Raw genomic sequence first — 6459 nt, forward strand, 5'->3', positions numbered from 1 at the left:
TTGGGAATTAATTAAATTCTGGTATTAGAAGAGGATATGTCTCACACCCTCCCACACAGTACATAAGCTCTGTGATTGGTGCTTCCTGGTTTGCTATTTCTTCTGTTATGGTCAAAAGGCAAGTCTTATATCTCCCACGGGAGGGAGGCTCTGGTGTTGGGATGACATGATTTCTTTTTAAAATGTTACAGAAGAAACACAAAGATAAGATCTGTGTGTAACTTTCAGCACTTATTGGACTGATGCCAAAGTTTCTCTATGAGTTTTATAGCACTTCTTGGACAAGAGAAAGCAAAATATGCCTGACATGCTTTTTCACTGCATATCAGATTTCTTTGCTGATCTTCTAAACCACAGCTGCTTTTATTCTTTTTGACTTGAGTTAATGGGATGAAAATTGCTTCAGAATGTATCATTTCTTTTCCAATTTCACATACTTTCAAATCTTTTATTAGACAACGATGGCATTGAATAGTCTTGTAAATGTGTTTTGTTCTCTTAATTTTGCCTTGAAGGAGATAATTCGTCTAGTGTCACTCACCAAAACACAGTGTGTGATGACAAGCATTTAATTAGCTTTTGGGGCATGCACCAAATGAGGATGAAAGCGTTTAGCCTTTTCAAGGTGCCAGGAAGGCAAGATCAAGACAGTTTATTAGCCAGCAACTACAGAAAGAACTTATCTCAGCAAAGTGACCAACGGAATAAGGTAAGTGAAACACAATGATTGAAACATAAAACTTCAGGTACTTTTTTTAGTTGAGGCAAGGTTAATGGTAGAGTTAAGTATTATTTTCTCATTACTCCAGACATGACCCTTTTGTAAATAATTTGCTAATAATTCTAACAGATTTTAATAGAAACAGAACTGGAATGCTATTTTTATTAGATTTATGTGATTTTTAAAAAATGTCCTTCCTCCAAAGAAGATCAAGGCAGCACATTTCCTTCCTGTCCTCCTTTTATTCTCTAACTAAGATAGTGAGGTTGGCTAGACTGACAAGAGAATTATTTTCTTGAGGTCAACTAAGTGAACTTCATGGTAGAATTGAAACTGTCTCCCCAGTCCATGACCAACACTAGCGGTGTGTAGCAAAAAAGAAAAGTATTTTTTTGTAGAGCTGGGTGTACTGGTGCTGGAAAATATCAGTATTCCCAGGTTCCAAATAGTATGGTATTCAGATGGGGGGGGGTCACACTTCCCAAATATTTAGGCTCCATTATTTCCTATTTTTCTGGCAGCTGGCAGAAGGTGAATGTAAATAAACTGGCACTAAAAAATGCAGGATTGCTGGTGGTGCCTGTCCTTTAAATAACCCTCACATTTCAAGTGAATTAGACCAAGGGGTCCAATTCTATGGGCCATGAACAAGGTGCCCCTAGCCATCCTCCATTGTTTTTATGGAGAGGGAAAAATCTGTAAAAATATTAAACTCTAGAATCTCCCCAATAAGAATACTATTGAAGCTGTTGCTAGGCTAAGCCCAACTATCATAACACCTGAGAATCTGAAACTGTCAAACACAAAAATCAGAAACTATGTAAAATGCAAGAATCTCAAAGTGACAATGTTTGACTCCCAGTGACGGAGCTACAACGGGATGGGGGGGGACAAACACCCCGGGTGCGTGTGCAGGGAGGGCGAAGAATCACTCCCCCACCCCTCCGACTGCCTCTGCAGCCCGCAGAAGACTGCTTTTTTCACTTTTGAAAGGTAGGTGAAGGGTGTTTTGGGGGGCAGGGGCATGCGGGAGGGGCATGAGCACAATTTTTTCCCTGGGTGCCATTTTCCCTTCCTATGGCACTGTTGACTCCATACACAAAACATTACCTTGATATAAACCAACTCCAGCAAACAACAAACATTTTAAAAAATAAAGCCTTTTTAAAGTGCCAGAACCTCAAGCATCCTGGCAAGCCAATACCAAGCCCAGGAAGCATTGAAGTACAGGAAAAGAAAAGGGGAGAAAAGGTTATGTGTCCTGGGGGCCTTCAAATGCCGGTTTCCAATCTTCCTGGTTAATCCTGAATATTTTCTAGATTTTTCAGGACCCATTTTTTCCCAGCATCCCAAAAATCCTGCATATATTTGGCGGAGTCAAGTATACCTGAAAATGCCAAAAAATGTATTTTTCATGTATATTTTCAGCTGGGTTATACCTGAACACACATCCTTTATCAACGCTTTAACTACTACAGACCACAAGTTCAGTCATGTAACTTTTAGTGAAAAACAGAACATTCCATAAATATTATTTAATATTTATTCTGACACAGATAACTGTGATAAAACCAATCAGCAAGAAGAAGCTATGGGCAATCTATCAGTGACAGCATTTCTTCTGTTTCTCAGCTGAGATAAATAAGGCATGTAACTGGGGTGAAAGTGTAACACATTGATATGGAAGTATTCATATTTTTTCATTTGTTTTTATATTAATGGCAGAGGACATGGAGCCAGCCTCATTTCTGAGCATACTTCAAGATGCCTTCCAAGCATGGGTCTGTATTGCAACAGAATGCTGTTTTAGAGTTACAGTATCCACATGATCCAAAAGCTGAGAGATGGTTATGCTTTTTTTTCTTAGCATTTCAAATGAATATGCTAAAATACTCTTTACACGAAAACATCACTTTAAAAAAGCAAAGTCATTCCTAGGTCTAGTATATTTCATTTCATGAAATGCCAACATTTACAAAGATGTGGCAATTTTATTACAGAGGCTGAAACAATTTCACTTTCCAGCAGTGTTTGAATGGATATGATAAATTCTTTCCTGAAGCATCTCCAACACATAAAAGTTCTATACATATAGAAAGCTTGCACATAACAACTATTATGTTAACTATCCACATGCACGTGCAGGAAAGACACTTTTATGTAGGTAAGCGTTCAAACATGCAGTCTCCCCTCTACACAGTATAACATGATGTAGGTTACATACTAGATCAGTGATGGTGAACCTTTTTGAGATCGAGTGCCCAAATTGCAACCCAAAACCCACTTATTTATTGCAAAGTGCCAACACGGCAATTTAACCTGAATACTGAGGTTTTAGTTTAGAAAAAACAGTTGGCTCCGAGGCGTGCGTTACTCGGGAGTAAGCTTGGTGGTAGACGGTGGCTTTGCTTTGAATCAACCGTCCAACTCTTCCAACGGGTGAATCATGACCCTAGGAGGGTTTACTCAGAAGTAAACCCCATTGCCAGCAACCAAGCTTACTCCCAGGTAAAGAATCACGCTTTAGTTCTTTGCATGAAAATCAGTGGGGTTTAACAGAAATAACAGGGTTACCTACACTGCTTCCCCAAAACAAGGTCTTAGGTTTAATGCTAATAATCAGACCCAGCGGCCCAGGCCAGCCTAGATGTGGGGGGGGGGACTCTGCACATGCCTACAGAGAGGGCTCTGAGTGCCACCTCTGGCACCCGTGCCATAGGTTTGCCACCATTGTATTAGATGGCTTTTTTCATATTAACTTGATTCTTAGACTATTAAAGAAATAGTGTGTCCATCTGAAGGACTGGGTGAATTGCATTAGTAGAATTTTGTTACATCATCTGTTAAAGGAAAAGAAAAAAATGATCTCAATGGGACATTTGGCCTTTGTATGTGTCTATGATATGAATAATTATCCATCACATATCTTTTCAACCTGTTTTTCTCCAAAGTGTTCAGGAAGACAGACATGATTTTATCCTAAAGTAGATTAGACTGAGAGAGAGAGAGAGAGGGAGAGGGAGACTAACCAGCCAGAGTCATGCTGTAAGATCCATGACTGAGGAGGAACACTTCAGCCACTGTACTACACTAGTTCTCTTTTATACAAGGTCACACATAGACCTGATGATGGTAGAACCAAGCAAAAAAATAGATCATGTAAATTTGGGAGAGACGCATGGTCAGATCTCATTTTCTCATTTTTAATATTAAAAAGTAGTCATAAGGAAACTTATTTTAAAAAAAAAACACTGGGAAAGTATGGTAGCACAACAGAACAGAAATACATTGGCACGTTAAAAGCTAATGTTTATTCCAGCAAAAACTTTCAATAAGCTGGAACTCACTTCTTCAGGTGCAATGGAAAGAAAATTATTGGAAAAATGAATTGAAAGTATAGATAGTAGACAGTGGCTGGTTATGGATGGGATTCCAGGGGGTTCCGAGTGAGCACTGGGAGATGAAGTGCATCAGGGCAAGATTTCTTGTCCTGACATGCTTTCTCCCTCCCGGATGCTGAGAAAGAAAGAATGTTGAAGTGAGATTTCTTGTCCCAACCTGCTTGCTCCCTTCTGCACACTGAGAGAGGAAGTATGTCAGGATAAGATTTCTTCTCCTAACGTACTTCCTCTTGCCCCACTGCTGCGTACTTTTCACACTACAGCAAGGCAAGAACTGGCTAGGGTTAATTAGCCAGTATGTGAGAAGTGGAGGGAAATTAAACCCTTTCTCTTCAGGCTGTTCACCTAAAGTAGGAAACAGCCTCCCCAAGCTACTGCTAGCCTCAGTGTAGTTCCTGTGTTTTGTGTTCCTTCTGGAACAAATAGAAAGCTTCACACATATCCTATCAAGAAGATCAATACTATCAAGAAAACAAGGGTTTCCCCCCCCTCAACACACACACACCATAGCCAGTCCATACCAGTGGACCCTGCAGCAGCTTTATGATATTACGCAATGCACTGGGAGATTTCAAATTGCATGCAGCCCTCTGTATGGTGATCATTTTCTATATTTAAATATCTAGCTCAGTACGTTTCACAAGTACAATACATAATGAATGAGCTATGTATTAGATATCATTGCCAATTTTAATAGGTCAACCAGAGCCAGAGTCTCATTGTCTCTGGCCCCAGTCTGGTGGCACTCTCTGGCCTTTTCCGCACATGCAGAATAATGCACATTCAATCCACTTTCAATGCACTTTACAGATGTGCAGAATAGCAAAATCCGCTTGCAAACAATTGTGAAAGTGGGCTGAAAGTGCATTATTCTGTATGTGTGGAAGGAGCCTCTGTCAACTGAGACCCAGACCCTGCAGGATTTAGCTTGGTTTCACAAAGCCTGTAAGACAAAGATGTTCCACAAGGCCTATGGTTGAGGCAACAATGGTTACACCATTGATGGCCTCCCTATCACTTCCCATTATTTGTTTCTATTAGTTATTATTGGACTTGCTGGATCAAGTTGATTCTATATTATTGTGCTATGTCCCTTCTCCTGAGTTCAATCAGGAAGGTTTTATTAGATTGTAATATGGTTCTGGGGAGTATTATAACTATTGGAGATTTCATTGTTTATATGGAAGAAGTATATTTTTGTATTTGTCTTGTATTTATCTTTTAAGTCGCCCTGAGCCCATTCTTGATGGGAAAGGTCAGGATATAAATCCAATAAAATAAATGCAACCAAGTATATATGAAATAAAATAAATGCAGTCAAGTATATATGAGCACATAGATCCTACACTGTGGTCTCAACTACATGAGATACCAAGCAGTCAGTGAATGGAGTTCCCAGCATTTTGTTCTTGAAAAATCAGGCATGAAGGATCTGATTCAGATCTAGATTTGATGTGCAGGGAAGATATTAAGCCTTTCCCCCCATATACTCTTCCAAACCTGAAACAGGCCTCTATGGACCTAGACACGCATCTATGACACATAGTGTGCTTGGCTTTTGTTGGTGATGAACAACAGAAGACAAATGAAGGATGGACAACAAGGGGAGGAAACAAAACCAGGTAAGGGAGATGAAGAGAGTGGGTGGAATCAAGACGTGAAATAACATTTTAGCTCCCCAAAAATGATTATCAGAGTGGTGCACCAATGCCCTTGTTTGGAATCTCACAAGCAATATCTCCCATCTTTCCACAGGCTTCCCCACACTCTTCCTTACCCAGAGAGTTATCCAAGGACCACAGGATGCTCTGCATGTGGCAAACCTGCCACTGAACTTACCATCAAACAGTATAACTTCCTGGAAACCAGAAGCCAGGAGAAACTGCAGGGAATTTACTGGATTACCTGGGCAGCAGGCCTCAGTTGTTCCACTGTGAAGGTTGTGACCAGCACAGCCCCAACCCAGCTGCAATCAACAAGCCTCAGAATTTCCGCAGAGTGGAGCAAAGCCAGCACAGCTCAGACCAGGCTGCAATCAGGGAGGAGGGGCCAAAGCCCTGAGGGGCCAATCCCAAGCTGGCATGGCTTGACAGACAGCCTGCCAACCACTAGTTGTCTGAAATAGGGACCCCTAAGGGTGGGATAAAAGGAACATAGAGGAGTAGACCAAGGGAAGGAAAGGGAGACTTGAGAGGTGCACAAGAGTGCTATTAACTGCTTGCCATTAAAGTCTTCCTGCTGGAAACGAGTGACCTCTGTGTGCTTCTTTGCTCCATGGTTAGTTCACCAAGGCACTGGCCTACCTTTGCAAAGATGGCAGGGAGAGAGATCCCTATA

General features: G+C 40.9%; 1 long non-coding RNA gene across 1 annotated transcript; it reads left to right on the top strand.

The window, feature by feature from the left end:
• Positions 1 to 596: 596 nt before the first annotated feature.
• Positions 597 to 6235, top strand: LOC125428214. Its single transcript, XR_007243790.1, has 3 exons — positions 597 to 709; positions 2447 to 2502; positions 5878 to 6235. It is a non-coding gene; the product is annotated as an uncharacterized LOC125428214 (long non-coding RNA).
• Positions 6236 to 6459: the final 224 nt, after the last annotated feature.

Source organism: Sphaerodactylus townsendi, linkage group LG03 (genome assembly GCF_021028975.2).
Source record: "Sphaerodactylus townsendi isolate TG3544 linkage group LG03, MPM_Stown_v2.3, whole genome shotgun sequence".
Classification (NCBI taxonomy): Eukaryota; Metazoa; Chordata; class Lepidosauria; order Squamata; family Sphaerodactylidae; genus Sphaerodactylus; species Sphaerodactylus townsendi.